Here is a 17165-nt window from a genome sequence, read left to right on the forward strand (position 1 = left end):
TTTATGATGTCTAACTTCTTTGTTTCATTTAAAATAAATAAATAAATTCAAAAGGTAAAAAAATAGGTAAGGGAGGGCTGCAGTGGGCAAGAAAATGTCCAGTGCCCTCTTTGCTAATAGACTTTCTCCCTTGAACTGGCAGATAATTCTTATGGAAAACCTGTTTGGCGGACTTTGCCAAAGGGGCAGGAAATCACCAGTACAACAACATCAACATTCTAAATTTTTTCCACCACTTCCTCTAGCCCTGATTGGCATGACTATGACTCCGTCCCATTGTGTAGCGAAAACACAGTTTGACTGCATGCCACCCCATAACAAAGCACACCAGCTTTCCAGCCTGAAGCGGCTGGGGCCTCATTAACCCCTATTCTCCTCCTCACAGTTAATTCTACAGCTTAGGGCCTGTGACTTCCAGAAACCACCTTAAAATACTAAATTCTACAGGCATCAGCGTTCCTAATTGTAGGCAACAGAAGCTGATCCTGGCTGGTTACACAGAAAATAAGAGTATTAAAATTATCTCAATAGCCCACAGAGTCTGTGGAACTGAAGAAACTGGCTCGAGATTAAGCTTCCAAGTAAAGTAACTAAAACCAAAAGTCTGGCCTGATGAAGAAACTACTGCTTCTGCTCCTGTGGCCGCCACCAGGATGCACCAAGGCCACCATTTGCAATTCAATCAGACTCTCCGTTTGTCTCCAACCACTGCTGACCAGAAATGGGCTTCCCAGATTGTGCAGTGGTAAGGAATCTGCCTGCCAATGCAGCTGATGCAAGAGATTCGGTCCAATCCCTGGGTCAGGAAAATCTCCTGAAGCAGGAAATGGCAACCCCCTCTAGTATTCTTGCCTGGAAAATTCCATGGACAGAGGAGCCTGGCGGGCTACAGCCCATGGAGTGACAAGGAGTTGGACATGACTGAGCACGCACATGCACGAATATTACTTGGGAATCCAGAGCTCCACTTGACTTGCAACTGCCGTATCCCTGAAAGCCTCTGCCACTGCTGGGGAAACGGTCTCCACTCCAAGCCTCCTCCTTTCTCAAACTGCTCCTTCTGAATCAGCGTTTCATAGGGCAAGTCCTCTTGGTGGAGAATAGCTCGCAGGCCTGAGCCTGACCACAAAAGAGGCTGGAAAACACCTGTGGGGTGGAAACGAGATTCAAGTGGCTGGAAACTCCCCAAACAGAGCAAAAAGTGCGTAGAAGCCAGAAAACATGAAGGGTTACGTGGGGCATTCAAGTGGAGCAATCTGGCCAATGATGACGAGGCATCTCTATAGTTTAGGAGAGTTACATGGGCTCAGAAGCACAGAGGTAGTGCTATGGGCTGAACTGTGTCTCCCCCCAATTTACATCCTCACCTCCCAGGTGAGGCTTCCCAGGTGGTGGCAGTGGTAAAGAACCCACCTGCTGATGCGGCAGACACAAGAGAATCGCGTGTTCCTGGCTGGAGAATCCCATGGACAGAGGAACCTGTCACAAGAGAGTTGGACAGGACTCAGCACGCTCGCCCATGTGCTCACCTCCAGTATCTCAGGACGTGTCCTCAATTTGGAGACAGGGTCTTTGCAGAGGTGATTGAGTTAAAATGAGATGAGAATTGGCCCTAATCCAACATGACTGGGAAATTTGAATGCACAGATTGCCATGGAAAGATAAAGGCAGCAAGCCAACAGACATCAGAAATTACCAGCAAAATGCTAGAAGCTAGGAGAGAGGGGATGGAACAGATTCTTCGTTGCTCACAGACCTCAGAAGGAACCAACGCCACCACACCTTGATCTTGGACTTCTAGTCTCCAGAGCTGTGAGACCATAAATTTCTGTTGCTTAAGCCACCCAGTCTGCAGTGTTTTCTCACAGAAGCCTTAGGAAACTAACACAGATGATAAATTCAGCCAGGGAATTAGGTAAATTTGCCTAGGAAGGATGTGTTGGTGCAAAGGGAAGTGATCTCAGAGAGACAGGAGCGAGCAGTCCAAAGACAGACCTTAGTTCCCTGCCCAGGAATTCACCCTGGGCAGCCTGGATGAAACTAAGATCATGGCATCTGATCCCATCACTCCATGGCAAATAGAAGGGGGGAAAGTGGAAGCAGTGACAGATTTTATTTTCTTGGACTCCAAAATCACTGCAGATGGTGAAATTAAAAGACCCTTGCTCCTTGGAAGGAAAGCTATGACAAACCTAGGCAGCATATTCAAAAGCAGAGGCATCACTCTGCCAACAAATATCAGTATAAAAAAAGCTATGGTTTTTCCAGTAGTCATGTATGGATGTGAGAGATGGACCATAAAGAAGGCTGAGAGACAAAGAATTGATGCTTTCAAATTGTGGTGCTGAGAGTCCCTTGGAGAGTCCCAAGGAGATCAAACCAGTCCATCCTAAATGAAATTAACACTGAATATTCATTGGAAGGACTGATGCTGAAACTGAAGCTCCAATACTTTGGCTACCTGCTGTGAAGAGCCAACTCATTAGAAAAGACCCTAATGCTGGGAAAGATTGAAGGCAAAAGGAGAAGGGAGCAGCCGAGGATAAGATGGTTAAATAGCATCACCAACTCAATGGGCATGAGATCAGAGATCAGATCAGTCGCTCAGTCGTGTCCGACTCTTTACGACCCCATGAATCGCAGCACGCCAGGCCTCCCTATCCATCACCAACTCCCGGAGTTCACTGAGACTCATGTCCATCGAGTCAATGATGCCATCCAACCATCTCATCCTCTGTCGTCCCCTTCTCCTCCTGTCCCCAATCCCTCCCAGCATCAGAGTCTTTTCCAATGAGTCAACTCTTCACATGAGGTGGCCGAAGTACTGGAGTTTCAGCTTTAGCATCATTCCTTCCAAAGAAATCCCAGGGCTGATCTCCTTCAGAATGGACTGGTTGGATCTCCTTGCAGTCCAAGGGACTCTCAAGAGTCTTGTCCAACACCACAGTTCAAAAGCATCAAATCTTCGGCGCTCAGCCTTCTTCACAGTCCAACTCTCACATCCATACATGACCACAGGAAAAACCATAGCCTTGACCAGCTGGACCTTTGTTGGCAAAGTAATGTCTCTGCTTTTGAATATGCTATCTAGGTTGGTCATAACTTTCCTTCCAAGGAGTAAGTGTCTTTTAATTTCATGGCTGCATTCACCATCTGCAGTGGTTTTGGAGCCCAGAAAAATAGTCTGACACTGTTTCCACTGTTTCCCCATCTATTTCCCATGAAGTGGTGGGACCAGATGCCATGATCTTCGTTTTCTGAATGTTGAGCTTTAAGCCAACTTTTTCACTCTCCTCTTTCACTTTCATCAAGAGGCTTTTGAGTTCCTCTTCACTTTCTGCCATAAGGGTGGCATCATCTGCATATCTGAGGTTATTGATATTTCTCCCGGCAATCTTGATTTCAGCTTGTGTTTCTTCCAGTCCAGCAGGGAGATAGAGGAGGACAGAGGAGACTGGTATACTACAATTACTTTGCCAACAAAGGTTCATCTAGTCAAGGCTATGGTTTTTCCTGTGGTCATGTATGGATGTGAGAGTTGGACTGTGAAGAAGGCTGAGCACCGAAGATTTGATGCTTTTGAACTGTGGTGTTGGACAAGACTCTTGAGAGTCCCTTGGACTGCAAGGAGATGCAACCAGTCCATTCTGAAGGAGATCAGCCCTGGGATTTCCTTGGAATGAATGATGCTAAAGCTGAAACTCCAGTACTTTGGCCACCTCATGTGAAGAGTTGACTCATTGGAAAAGACTCTGATGCTGGGAGGGATTGGGGGCAGGAGGAGAAGCAGACAACAGAGGATGAGATAGCTGGATGGCATCACTGACTCAATGGACGTGAGTCTGGGTGAACTCTGGGAGTTGGTGATGGACAGGGAGGCCTGGTGTGCTGCGATTCATGGGGTCGCAAAGAGTTGGACACGACTGAGCGACTGATCTGATCTGATCTGATCTGATGGGGTTGCAAAGAGTCTGATACGACTTAGAGACTGAGCAACAACAGCCTGGATGAAAAACAGGGAAACCTAACTGCTAGACCACCCAGGGTTAGAGATCAGAACTAAAGTGGCCCTGGTTCTTGCCGCCTTCCCACCCCATTTGAAAGCAAGAATGTTTTAGGAAGGCACCAACTGTAACAACAGGTGCCAAGTTTATTATCAGAGATGCAGCACAAGTGGGAGAGCACACAAGGAAACAAATTGTTTAAGACTGAAGCTAGGCAGAGATCCACACCCAGAGAGAAATGCTGTGAGCATGGTTCCTGAGGAGGAGGAGCACAGTGCAGAGGTGAGGTAAGTCGCTCATGCAGGGCGGTCCTTCCAGGTCTTGGTTTCCCTGTGGTCAATTACTTCTTTTTCCACATCTGACCCATCCTAGGACCCTCCCCAACACGTGTGGCGCAGAGTTTTACCAAGACGGATTCCACCATACAGGCCCGTGGGGTGTTGCCCCCTCCTACATGACCCCCAGGAAGCCTTCCTGTGCATGTGCAGATGGGAAAGTTTTCCTTGACCTCAGGAGCGGGCACTGTATCTCTGCCATTAGCTTTGTCCTTGGTGCGTCTGGGGAAAAACAGAGCTTCAGTTTTATGCCACTTGACAAATACCAGCTGTCCAGCCCGGAGGCCCATCCACCTCCTACCCGCCTCAGGGAAGAAGAAGAAGGGTGAATACTTGGGGTTATATTAAGGAAGGAGGCACTTTTTCTCCATGAGAGAAAGAAGGCAAAACCAGATGCAGGTGAGATGAGGATTCCTGGGCAGTGACCTTTCAGGAAGCAGGACTATTCTCAGGAATAACCTGAAGGGAGGAAGGAAGAGAGAGCAGGAGAGGAAGATGGCCATGATAGCAAGGTACCATGAAGGGCACCCTGACTTGGGCTGTCCGCCTGCCCAGGAAGCTCTCCCACCTCAGAGTCACTCCAGTCATGGGGCAAGGTTGCTGGGCTGCTGGGCTATTTGTACTCCCAAACCCATCAGTCAGAGGTTAAGAGCGGCCCTTGGTGAGTGGAGGTGGGGAGGGCGGAAATTCCTGGCCACCTGCGCTTCTCCGTGCAGGGAGAGGGACTCAGGCAGCCTGAGGGCAAAGCTCAGACCAGGGTCAGAGGGGCTGGCTGTGGGCAGTGAAGGCACATGGCGGGGGTGGGGGTGGGGGGGCTGGTGTGCCCCCAGACAATGAAAGGAATCAAGATGACGTGGGCAGAGCTCCAGCAGCCTCTGCAATACAGCTGTGGGTTGGCAGGCATCTCTTAATGTCTGTGAACAGGAAAGCGGGTAGAAAGGGAGACAACGGAGAGGCCAGGATCTTGGCAGTTTTAACCAGTTTGAAGAACGGATGTCGTGGAAGCAACTGCGTAAAAATAAAGAAAGAAAGAAAGAATTGTGAAGGATGAGAGGGTGTGGTGATGATGCAAGGTCCAGGGTATGCCCGTGGCAGTGGGTACTTAGGTGGAACAGAAGTAAGGTCATGGGAGTTGCGAAGCCAAAGAGCCACCAGGCTGCTCTCATCATGTTGCTGGTGCCTGCATCACCCAGTCCTCCTCTCCTCTCCCGTCCTGGCCGAAGCCTGGGGGGCCAGGACCACTGCAACTCTGCCAGCTACAGTGCAAAGATGAAATAGAATTAGAAACCATGGTTTGGCTTGAAGACCAGAAAATCAGATACCAGCAGATAAGACTGAAGACAGAAAGACTTTATGAAACATTCACAGCAGTGACTCGATAAGTTCTTGAGAGATATCTCACAGACAGGAACTGTTTTTTCCAGATTCAAGATCTCCAGGTAACAATTGCCTGGCTTCTTGGTTCACTATGAGACTTGATTATGCAGATAATGCTGAAAACTATAAGGACTTGGGACCTGATAATGCAAAACATATAGAAAGAAAGAAAGTGAAGTCACTCAGTCGCGTCTGACTCTTTGCGACCTCATGGACTGTAGCCTACCAGGCTCCTCTGTCCATGGGATTCTCCAGGCAAGAATACTGGAGTGGGTTGCCATTGCCTTCTCCAGTGAATCTTCCCGACCGAGGGATCGAACCCAGGTCTCCGGCATTGCAGGCAGACACTTTACCCTCTGAGCCACCAGGGAAACCCAAACATGTAGACAGTGCAACTAAAACTGCAGAGCCTGGATCAGTTTGGATGTAAATAACCCTGCTTGGAAGGCTGGGGTAGAGGCTTGCTACCCTTCTTCAGATTCAGTGTCATGGTGACTACCTGATAATGATTAAAGTTCAGGTGATGGTTAAGGCAATTCTCACCGTGGTCCAGGAGCTCCTGACACAGGATGTACTTGCTGGGGCAAACCAAACAGAAGGAGGCTTGCCTGATGCTTCAGACAAGCATATTCTTGGTTTTGACACAGGAAATGCAGTTCTCTGTGAAGCTGCTCAAGTTCTGCTGCAAATAGAAGAACTCGAAGAGCTGCAGACAAAAATGAAGGCAGCCCAAGTGGCTGTTCAGGCAATTCTTGCTGATCCAAGACAGACCCTGAAACCAGAGGATTGTGGGGAATACCAGGTTCAACTGGTCACATATTTGGAAAGAATCATTCTTAACAGACTTATATGATGGATATAGGAGGAACTCAGACCATTCTAGAAGAAGTCAGTCTTGTCCTAAATTTGTGGGGCTTTAGAAGACAGTGTCACCCAGGTACACTGACCGGTGAAAGTTCTATTTAGCCCCCAGGACTCTATCAGCAGTTGAACACAGCAGAGGGAGTGGACATGATTCAGGTCTCCAGGAATGTGTCAGCGATGGCCTGTGCCGATTTGCTTCTAACAGAATCAGCCAGCACCACAGGGTAAGCCTGCAAGTTCCTGGACAAAATTGGTTTACTCAGCTCTGTAACTCCCGAACCTAACAGATGCCCACCATGCATACCAGAAAGAAGCCCTCTAAACCCTTGTTGATTGAGGGCAGGAGGAGAAGGGAACAACAGAGGATGAGATGGTTGGAGGGCATCACCGACTCAATGGACGTGAGTTTGAGTAAACTCCGGGAGCTGGTGATGGACAGGGAGGCCTGGCGTGCTGCAGTTCATGAGGTCCCAACATGACTGAGCGACTGAACTGAACTGAAACCCTTGTTGATTGAATGATTACTGGTTTATACTATTTGTGATGGAATTTAGCACAGCCATCTAATAACAGGAAGTATTATCAAGACATTTAAGTTCAAGATTACATTTGAGTAAAGATTGAATTAGTGACTCCCCCACAAAATCCTTGAAATAGAGTAAAATGGAGGCTACTTTTTTGTGTGCAGTAAAAAAACCTAACAGAAGATTTTCTATCTTAACCATCTTTAAGTGTACAGTTTAGTCATGTTAAGTATGTTCACATTGCTGTGAAACAGATTTCCAGAACTTTTTCAGCTTGTAAATCTGTAACCCTATACTCATTTAACAAAGCTCTCACTTTTTGCCCTGCTTACCAGCCCCTGGTACCCCATGAAGCTACTTCACATGTGAAATCATACAGTATTTATCTTTTTGTGATTGGTTTATTTGATTTAGCATAACATCCTCAACTTTCACCCATGTTGTAGCATGTGACAAGATTTCTTTTTAAAGCTAAATAATATTCCATTGTATGTATATACTATATTTTCTTTATCCTTTATTTCTTCCTGCTATATCTTACTCATCTGTTGACAGACATTTGGGGTGCTTTACCTCTTGGCAATTGTGAATAATGCTGCTATAAATATGGTTGTATGCATGTATTTCTTTGAGACTCTGCTTGCAATTATCTAAGATATACACACTCAGTTCCATTTTTAATTTTTTGAGGATCTTCCATACTGTTCTCCATAGTGGCTGCACCATTGCGTAATCTTGACAACAGTACCCAAGGGTTCCTATTTCACCATATCCTCACCAAACTGTCTTATTTTCTGGGTTTTAGTAGCCTTCCTAATGAACGTGAGGTGATATGTCATTGTGGTTTTGATTTGCATTTCTCTGCAACAATTATAGGATTCCCTGTTTTCATTTGGGTGATCATATTTCCAAGCCTTCTATTCTCAAAATCTAACTGATTAATCAATAATCACATAATTTCTATTCAACAATGACTAATCCAACTTATATCAAAACAAATAATATCCATAATTATAAAGGACAAACCTGGTGATTAGTGATGTTGAGTATCTTTTCATGTGCTTGCTGGTCACCTTCAGTGAAATGTTTAGTGAAGTTTTTTGTCTATTTATTATCAGGTATTTAGGGGCTTTGTTTGTTTTAAGAATTATTTATTTATTCTAGATATTAATCTTTTATCAGACATACGATTTTTAAATAATTTCTCCCATTCCATAGGTTGTTTTTTCTCTTTGTTCACGGTGTTATTTGATGCACAAAATTTTTAAGTTTGAGGTGATCAAAATATAGACAAAATTTTAACCACAATGAAGTAGCTAAGAGATTGTGAACCTAATATACCTAATGTTAGCAAGACAATCTTGCTTATATGATTAGGAAGGTATTCAAGGTAAATGGAAATTTTCACTAAGATCTCTCTCTATTTGGAGTGGGCTTTGCAACTGACCCTGCAGTTACTCTAAGCTATGTTCCTCAAAGGACTCTGTGCAACCCTGGACCTGCTTAAGACAATAACACAATAAAGCTGATGTTATAAGACATGGTTCAGTAAGACCAAACAAACAAAGAAAAACAAAAAATAAAACATGGTATAGAAATTATCACTAAGGAAATGTTTTGAGCTGTGTAGTGTCCTAGAAGCCAAGTAAATAAAGTATGCTGCTGCTGCTAAGTCGCTTCAGTCGTGTCTGACTCTGTGTGACCCCATAGATGGCAGCCCACCAGGCTCCCCCGTCCCTGGGATTCTCCAGGCAAGAACACTGGAGTGGGTTGCCATTTCCTTCTCCAATGCAGGAAAGTGAAAAGTGAAAGTGAAGTCGCTCAGTCATGTCCAACTCTTAGCGACCCCATGGACTGCAGCCCACCAGGCTCCTCCGCCCATGGGATTTTCCAGGCAAGAGGACTGGAGTGGGGTGCCATTGCCTTCTCCAAATAAAGTATACTAGGTGCTATATGTTGTTGTTCAGTCTCTCAATCATGTCCAACTCTTTGCAACCCCATGGACTGCAGCACACCAGACCTCCCTATCCATCAGTATCTCCCGGAGCTTGCTCAAACTCATGTCCATTGAGTCGGTGATGCCATCCGACCATCTTGTCCTCTGTCATCCCCTTCTCTTCCTGCCTTCAATCTTTCCCAGAATCAGGGTCTTTTCTAATGAATCAGTTCTTCACATCAGGTGGCCAAAGTATTGGAGTTTCAGCTTCAGCATCAGTTCTTCTGATGAATATTCAGGACTGATTTCCTTTAGGATGGACTGGTTGGATCTCCTTGCAGTCCAAGGGACTCTCAAGAGCCTTCTCCAACACCACAGTTCAAAAGCACCAATTCTTCGGCACTCAGCTTTCTTCACAGTCCAACTCTCACATCCATACATGACCACTGGAAAAACCATAGCCTTGACTAGACGGACATTGGTTGACAAAGTAATGTCTCTGTTTTTTAATATGTTGTCTCAGTTGGTCATAACTTTTCTTCCAAGGAGTAAGCGTCTTTTAATTTCATGGCTGCAGTCACCATCTGCAGTGATATTGGAGCCCAAGAAAATAAAATCTGCTTCCACTTTTTCCCCTTCCATTTGCCATGAAGTGAAGGGACCATATGCCATGATCTTAGTTTTCTGAATGTTGAGTTTTAAGCCAGATTTTTCAATCTCCTCTTTCACCTTCAAGAGGCTCTTTAGTTCCTCTTTGCTTTCTGCCATAAGGGTGGTATCATCTGCATATCTGAGGTTATTGATATTTCCCCTGGCAATCTTGATTCCAGCTTGTGCTTCATTCAGCCTGGCATTTTACATGATATACTCTGCACTGAAGTTAAATACGCAAGGTGACAATACAGGGTGTCATTACAGCCTTCACGTACTGCTTTCCCAATTTTGAACCAGTCTGTTGTTTCATGTCCATTTCTAACTGTTGCTTCCTGACCTGCATAACGTTTCTCTGCATATAGGTTTCTCCATACAGGAGGCAGGTAAGGTGGTCTGGTATTGCCATCTCTTTAAGAATTTTCCAGTTTGTTGTGATCCACACAGTCAAAGGTTTTAGCATAGTCAATGAAACAGAAGTAAATGTTTTTCTGGAATTCTCTTACTTTTTCTATGATCCGATGGATGTTGACAATATGATCTCTGGATCCTCTGCCTTTTCTAAATCCAGCTTGAACATCAGAAAGTTCTTGGTTCCAGATCTAATTAAAGGAAAGAAAACCAGTTTTAAGCATTTCAAACAGAAGTAATTAATAAAGGAAATGGCTACAAGAGTATTAGAAGAGATGGAGGGGCAGAAGAGGAAAAGGGTGATTTCTCAAAGATTATTAACTTCACCACTCTGAGCTACAGGAGCAAAAGTGTTACCTAAAACCCAGGGACATAGTATCCCTACGGCGCCTGTTGGCTGTTGGAGCCCAGTGGTCTGAGCAGGAGTCCGGGAGCCTACACTTCCAGCCTGTTGGAGCCCAGTGGGCTGAGCAGGAGTCCGGGAGCCTACACTTCCAGCCTGTTGTTGCTTTCTTGTCCGCAACCACCACCTGATTCACTGCTGCCGCTGTCACCAGAGCCAACGCTGTTGCCACCACCAACACTGTCTCCTCAGCTGTTCTGCTCTTGCTGATGCCACAAGAAACCAGAGTCAGAAAGGCAGTCAGTTCTCTCTTCCTTTCATCTTGCAGTGCCTTACGTTTGACAAAACCTAAACAGAAACCAGCTAGCTTGCGAATCTGTAAAATATGATTTCTCTCTCACTGATATATAGCAGAGCACAGAAGGGCAGATAAGGACGGAAAGCAGTAGGCAAATGACCAGCACAGGCTACCCTCTTGGTCACTGAGCATCCCTTCTCATTCTTCTACCTCTATTTAGGCAAAAGACTCAATACTTACCAGTGCTGCCTACATCTCAGAAACCTTTCACATGTGCTGTGTGCTCAGTCGTGTCTGACTCTTTGTGACCTCATGGACTGTAGCCTGGCAGGCTCCTCTGCCCATGGGATTTCCCAGGCAAGAATAATGGAGTGGGTTGTCATGCCCTCCTCCAGGAGATCTTCCCGAAACAGTGATCAAAACTGTGTCTCCTGTGTCCTCTGCAATGCAGGCAGAATCTTTACCCACCAAGCCAGCCTTTCATAGGTCTCCATTATCTTCAGTGTAAAGTTATTTTGGGGGGCTCCAAAATCACTGCAGATGGTGACTGCAGCCATGAAATTAAAAGATGCTTGCTCCTTGGAATAAAAACATATTAAAAAGCAGAGACATTACTTTGCCAACAAAGGTCCACCTAGTCAAGGCTATGGTTTTTCCAGTAGTCATGTATGGATATGAGAGTTGGACTATAAAGAAAGCTGAGCACTGAAGAATTTATGCTTTTGAACTGTGGTGTTGGAGAAGACTCTTGAGAGTCCCTTGGACTGCGAGGAGATCCAACCAGTCCATCCTAAAGGAGATCAGTCCTGAATGTTCATTGGAAGGACTGATGCTGAAGTTGAAACTCCAATACTTTGGCCACCTGATGCAAAGAACTGACTCATTGGAAAAGACCCTAATGCTGTGAAAGACTGAGGGCGGGAGGAGAAGGGGATGACAGAAGATGAGATGGGTGGATGGCATCACCGACTCAATGGACATGAGTTTGAGTAAACTCTGGGAGTTGGTGATGGACAGGGAGGCCTGGCGTGCTGCAGTCTATGGGGTCTCAAAGAGTCGGGCTCGACTGAGCAACTGAACTGAAGTGAAAGCTAAAGCCCCATAGTTTGGAGGTTAACAACCTACCAAGCTAGACCAAGCTTCCTTTCCCAACTTCTCACTATCCCAGTTAGATCGATCCATATTTCATTTCCTAAACACATCTTGTGTGTTTCTTCCTCTAAGCCTTTGAACTTGTCACTTCCCCCACCCAGAACGCATTCCCCATCTCACCTTTTCTACCTCCTCGGCTTCAAGCCTACCCAGTGTTCTCAGCGTGGCTCAGGTTCAGTTCCCGCACACAGGTCCCCTCCCCAGGGTGCCAGTCCTCAGGACTTTTTCTGCCCTCCGAATTCCTCATGTCAATCCCACTGATAGCGACCAATTAGCCTTGCTGGCACCCCTATGGCACCTAGTGGCATATTGTTTCCAGCCTATCCACTTACCAACTGATTTCTGGCAGTGGAGGATAGAGAAAATGAATTGGCAATGCATAGCCAGCTATTAATTTGAAGCCCAAGCATTGACTGCCTGCCTAATATCAGCTTTCCTGCAGCCTCCCGTAGGCCCCACTAGGCTCTGCCTGTTTGATTCTGAATTGTAATTTGCAGCAGTTTGTCAGCTCTCCACAGCAAACTTCAAAGGAGTTCAGCTGGCCTTCAGAGATACTGTTCTCAGATTACTACCAAGCTAGCAACCTGATTGAGGGTATTACTAAACCACACAGCTTGCCAGCTAGTATCAAGTCAAAGCAGAAGCAAACAAAGTGTTTTTGAGGGTGTTGCTCAACAGGAATTGTGAGAAAACTTGCAGAGACTCAGAACTGAACAAATTTCTGCATAGCCATCCTTAGTCTGCTCCTGAAAAAGATTAAAAGGAGCTATAAACCCTCCTTCTCTATGGAAGTTTAAGATCAGCTCTTACCAACAAAAAAAATTCTTCATCAACAGGAAGGGCAATCAGCAAAGAACCAAAGATGAGATTCTTGTCCCAGTTCTGTCTGGGATGAGGCATGTCTCTTTCTCTCTCTGGATTTCAGTTTCCTTATCTGAAAAATGAGGAATTTGAACTAGATAATCCCCGAAGGCCCTTGCAATCATAAAATCGGAAGACATCTTTAATTGCTTTCTGGTCTCCTTTTATAAAATATCCAATTGATTCATTGAATTAATAGGTTATTAATTACCTATTATACTGAGAGCTACCACACATAATGGTTCAGTTTGTACACTGAACAAATCCAGAGGCCACCGTCCACATTATAGTCTGTGTAAACTATACCCCTGTGTTGAGAGATATACTGAACATCCAAACACAGCAGCCTTGACTATGCCCTTCAATTTTGTAAATATTTAAGTTTTCACCTTTTATTTTCCATTTTGTTTTTTGTTGTTGTCGTTTTATTTTCAAATGTAGGGTATACTTTTTTCTTCTTTTGACTGCACTGTGCAGCACATGGGATCTCAGTTCCCCAACCAGGTATCGAACCCATGTCCCCTGCAGTGGAAGCACAGAGTCTTAACCACCGAACCACCAGGGAAGTCCCTCATCTTTAATTTTTTTAATACCCATTGTTTCTTGACCTTGGGTCCCTCCCAGCAGAAATAAAACCACATTAATATCTGGTACTGAACTAAGTACTCTTTTCTTTTTCTTTTTTAATATCTATCTATTTATTTATTTAGTTGTGTTGAGTCTTAGTTTCAGCATGTGGGATCTAGTTCCCTGACCATAGATCAAACCCAGACCCCCTGCATTGGGAACACAGAGCCCCAAGCCACTGGACCACTGGAAAAGTCCCAGTACTCTCTTATTGATTAACTTTTAATCATGGATAAGAAATGAAACTATTAACATTAATATACCATTTATTGATCACCTATGTGCAAGACACTTTACATTATTACTACATCTAATCTTTATGAAATCCTATCAGGGATAAAAGTTTCATTCTTTTCTTTAGATGAGAAAGCTGAGGTTCAGGGGAACTAAGTAAACTACCCCAAGGGTTCCTAACCAGAGCTAGAAAGTGACTGAGATAAGGATTCAAAGCCACCTCTGACTCCAAAGTTCACTCCATCTTCCATGACACTTACTCTTGGGTTGACCAAAAAGTTCGTTTGGGTTTTTCTATAAAATGTTATATAAGCTCCATAATCTCCCAACAAGCTGATACTCTTGTGATATTAGTGAAGAAGGACAAGTAATTAGGACGTTCAGTTAACCAGAAACAGCAGTAATATTGCATAATCACTCTGGAAAGAAGTCAACATTCCCATTTCCATGCTGATGTTGTCACTAACTGGAAATGGGCTTACCTCTCGAAGGGCCTGTGTTCTCCTCTGTCAGATAGTGGTAATGTCTTGGGACATTTTTAGGATAGTTAAGTACTAGCAATTCCTACGGCAATGAGCACTTAATTATTTGCGTTCTCTGGGTTTTTGTTAGTTTTTTCGGCTCCAACTAAACTCTTGCGCCACTCTTGTGATCACTTCAGACACCAAGGAGAGTTCTTTCGTGGTTCTTGTTTCTCTGTGGCTCCCACAGGGCATTCCTGTACTTCTCCCTCATCCTCGAGATCTCAGGTCTGAGAGCTTATTCCATATAGATCTGTAGGCTTTGAGACATGTGCTTATTATCAGCAGCCCTGCCCTTCCCTCTCATGTCCCCAGCTCTTTCTGGATTTCCCAGTGAACCGTCCATTGCATTGCTAAAGTGGGCTGGTGTCAGAGATGCGGTCAAGCTTGGTTGGGATGAAGTGGAAGAATGGATGCTATCTGCCTCCTTCATAGACCCTGTCTTTCAGCTCAGTATCTCTCGATAGAATTAGAGGATGTCCTAATGAGCAGCCATAGAAGTTTCAGATCCAGACCAGGTATTCCTTCTCAATATGAAAAATCATTCATTATGACTATGATTATGAGGGTAGGAGAAAATAGAGATCCAAATACAATTAAAACATGTGAATTATTTCCCATATACAGCTAATGTTTTCTTCTCCATACCACTTGGATACAAGATATGACGTTTTATTTATCTGTGTATGTGCTTTGTCACTCAGTCGTGTTCGACTCTGCGACCCCAGGGACCGTAGCCCACCAGGCTCCTCTGTCCATGGGGATTCTCCAGGCAAGACTATTGGAGTGGGTAGCATGCCCTCCTTCGGGGGATCTTTCCAGCCTAGGGATCGAACGCAGGTCTCCCACGTTGCAGGTGGATTCTTTATCTGGCTCTGAATTCTTGTGTATGTGGATGGAAAAAAATATAACCTTCACTATATGTAGAGGCCCACCTCCTTCCCCTTTGCCCAGAATTGTATTTGCATATTGGGGCACTTAGGTAATCCCAAAAATTGGGGGCAAAAGTACTCTGATTCTCAATCTGTTGAGGTTGACACTAAAAGGCTCATTACCCAAAATTTTGTGGCCCATTGAAAGATAACAGTTCAGGGCCTTCCCTGAAGGCCCTGAACTGTTAGGTCCACTGGCTAAGACTCCACACTACCAATGCAGATGGCCCTGGTTTGATCCCTGATCAGGGTATTAGATCCCACATGCCGCAACTAAGAGTTCACATGCCACAGCTAAAGATCCTGCATGCGGTGGGTAAGACCTGGCACAGTCCAATAAGTAAATAAATAAAAACAAAAATAAATATTTAAAAAGAGATGACAGTTCATAGCCCAGCCCTGAGGACCTCAGTCACTTCCAAGACTCCCATGATGCTGAGGGGTTAAACCCCAGGTTCCAGGCATCACTTCCAACAGAGGAGCCACTCCTTTTGGAACGCTGCATGATGGCTGGGCACTGGTCCGTGCCACTCTTGTGACCACCACTGCCACCAGGGAGAGTTCTCTGTGGTCCCTGCTCCTGTGTAGTTCCAGCCTGCTGTCTAACCCTGGAAAAGGGGCGTGTGATTGGTGAAGCTTAGGTCACAGGTCCTCACCTTCACTACAAGGGAGACTGGGAAAGCAAGCATCTAGCACGTATCTATACTGTGAGACAGGCTCTGACTCTAACCAAGACATGGAAAACGGGATTTCCCAAACAGGGCATACGCAAGAACAAAAGACAATGTCTGCCCTGCTTTAACCTGTGGGTCTTGGTGAAATCCCTTGAATTCTCTTTTTTTTTCCCTTTCGGTCACATTGTGTGGCATGTGGGGTCTTAATTTCCTGCTCAGGATGGAATCTGCGCCCGCTGCAGTGGAAGTGTGGGGTTTTAAAGCACTAGACCGCCAGGGAAGTTCCTCCCCCGCCCCACCTTGTCTCCTCTTAGCTTCCTCAACTGAAAAAAGAGATAATGATACTGACTTCACAGAGTGAAAGACCAGGAAGCAAAAGCAGACCTGGGTAACCCAGCCTCCCTGCCTCAGTGGTGTGGCAGGATGGGGCAAAGAAGGACGAAGGGAGAGGAGGAGATGGAGAGGAAGGATGAGATGTAAAGCACAGGCCTGGAGGTGATTATGGTCTGATCTTCAAGGCCAGGACTTGCGCTGAAATGCCCTCCAAAAGCGGGAATCATCCAGAAGTCATTCCTCTCCAACAGTTATCACAAAGCCCAGAGGATTCTAGAGTCAGACTGCAAGAACGGAAAAAGAGAACGGGAAAGGTGCTTTAAAATAGGACACTGGGTGCACAGGAGAGGGAGGGAAGTCAAAACACAGGCAGTGCTGAAACAGAGGTCATCTTGCCCTAAATCAGAATGGGGTAACCGCGGCAACTTCTCACCCAGGGCTCCAAGTCACCTGATCCTCCCACATGCCTGTGGGCTGCCTGTTAACCAAGTCAGAGTTAGAGCACAGCAGCCATGAAGCTAAACAATTAAACCTCTGCGTTTTTGCTTTTCATGCCTAAGGTCTCTACAAGTGAAAAAAATCTAATGCGATTTTTTTTCCTCATAGCTATGTGTCTCCTCTCATGTTCCAGACAGGAAAATAAATAACAATGGATTATGAAATATGGTTCCAGAAAGAATGTTGAAGTTTTTTTTTTCTGGTATTTTTCATCTCTACAATAGTTTGAGCTCAAAAATAATAACAAAAACACTGTGACTGTATAAATGAAAGACATATACATATTTTTAAAACATCCTGCACAATTCTATAGTTACTATATATTTTATGCCCTATATATAGAGAGAGAGAGGCGGGGGGCGGGGGGGGGTGCGGGCAGAGGTGCTTCCCTGGTGGCTCAGACGGTAAAGTGTCTGCCTACAATGTGGGAGACCCGAGTTCGATCCCTGGGTTGGGAAGATCCTCTGGAGAAGGAAATGGCAACCCACTCCAGTACTCTTGCCTGGAAAATCCCACAGGCCGAGGAGCTTGGTAGGCTACAGTCCATGGGGTCGAAAAGAGTCAGACACGACTGAGCAACTTCACTTCTT

The 17165-nt window shown here is 45.2% G+C and overlaps 1 long non-coding RNA gene across 1 annotated transcript; it reads left to right on the top strand.

Moving 5' to 3' along the window:
* The first annotated feature begins 3621 nt into the window (after window positions 1-3621).
* On the top strand, window positions 3622-11322 carry LOC133233441 (uncharacterized). The gene is made up of 2 exons (XR_009731713.1): window positions 3622-4291; window positions 4377-11322. It is a non-coding gene; the product is annotated as an uncharacterized LOC133233441 (long non-coding RNA).
* The last annotated feature ends 5843 nt before the right edge of the window (window positions 11323-17165 follow it).

Source organism: Bos javanicus, chromosome 2 (genome assembly GCF_032452875.1).
Source record: "Bos javanicus breed banteng chromosome 2, ARS-OSU_banteng_1.0, whole genome shotgun sequence".
Classification (NCBI taxonomy): Eukaryota; Metazoa; Chordata; class Mammalia; order Artiodactyla; family Bovidae; genus Bos; species Bos javanicus.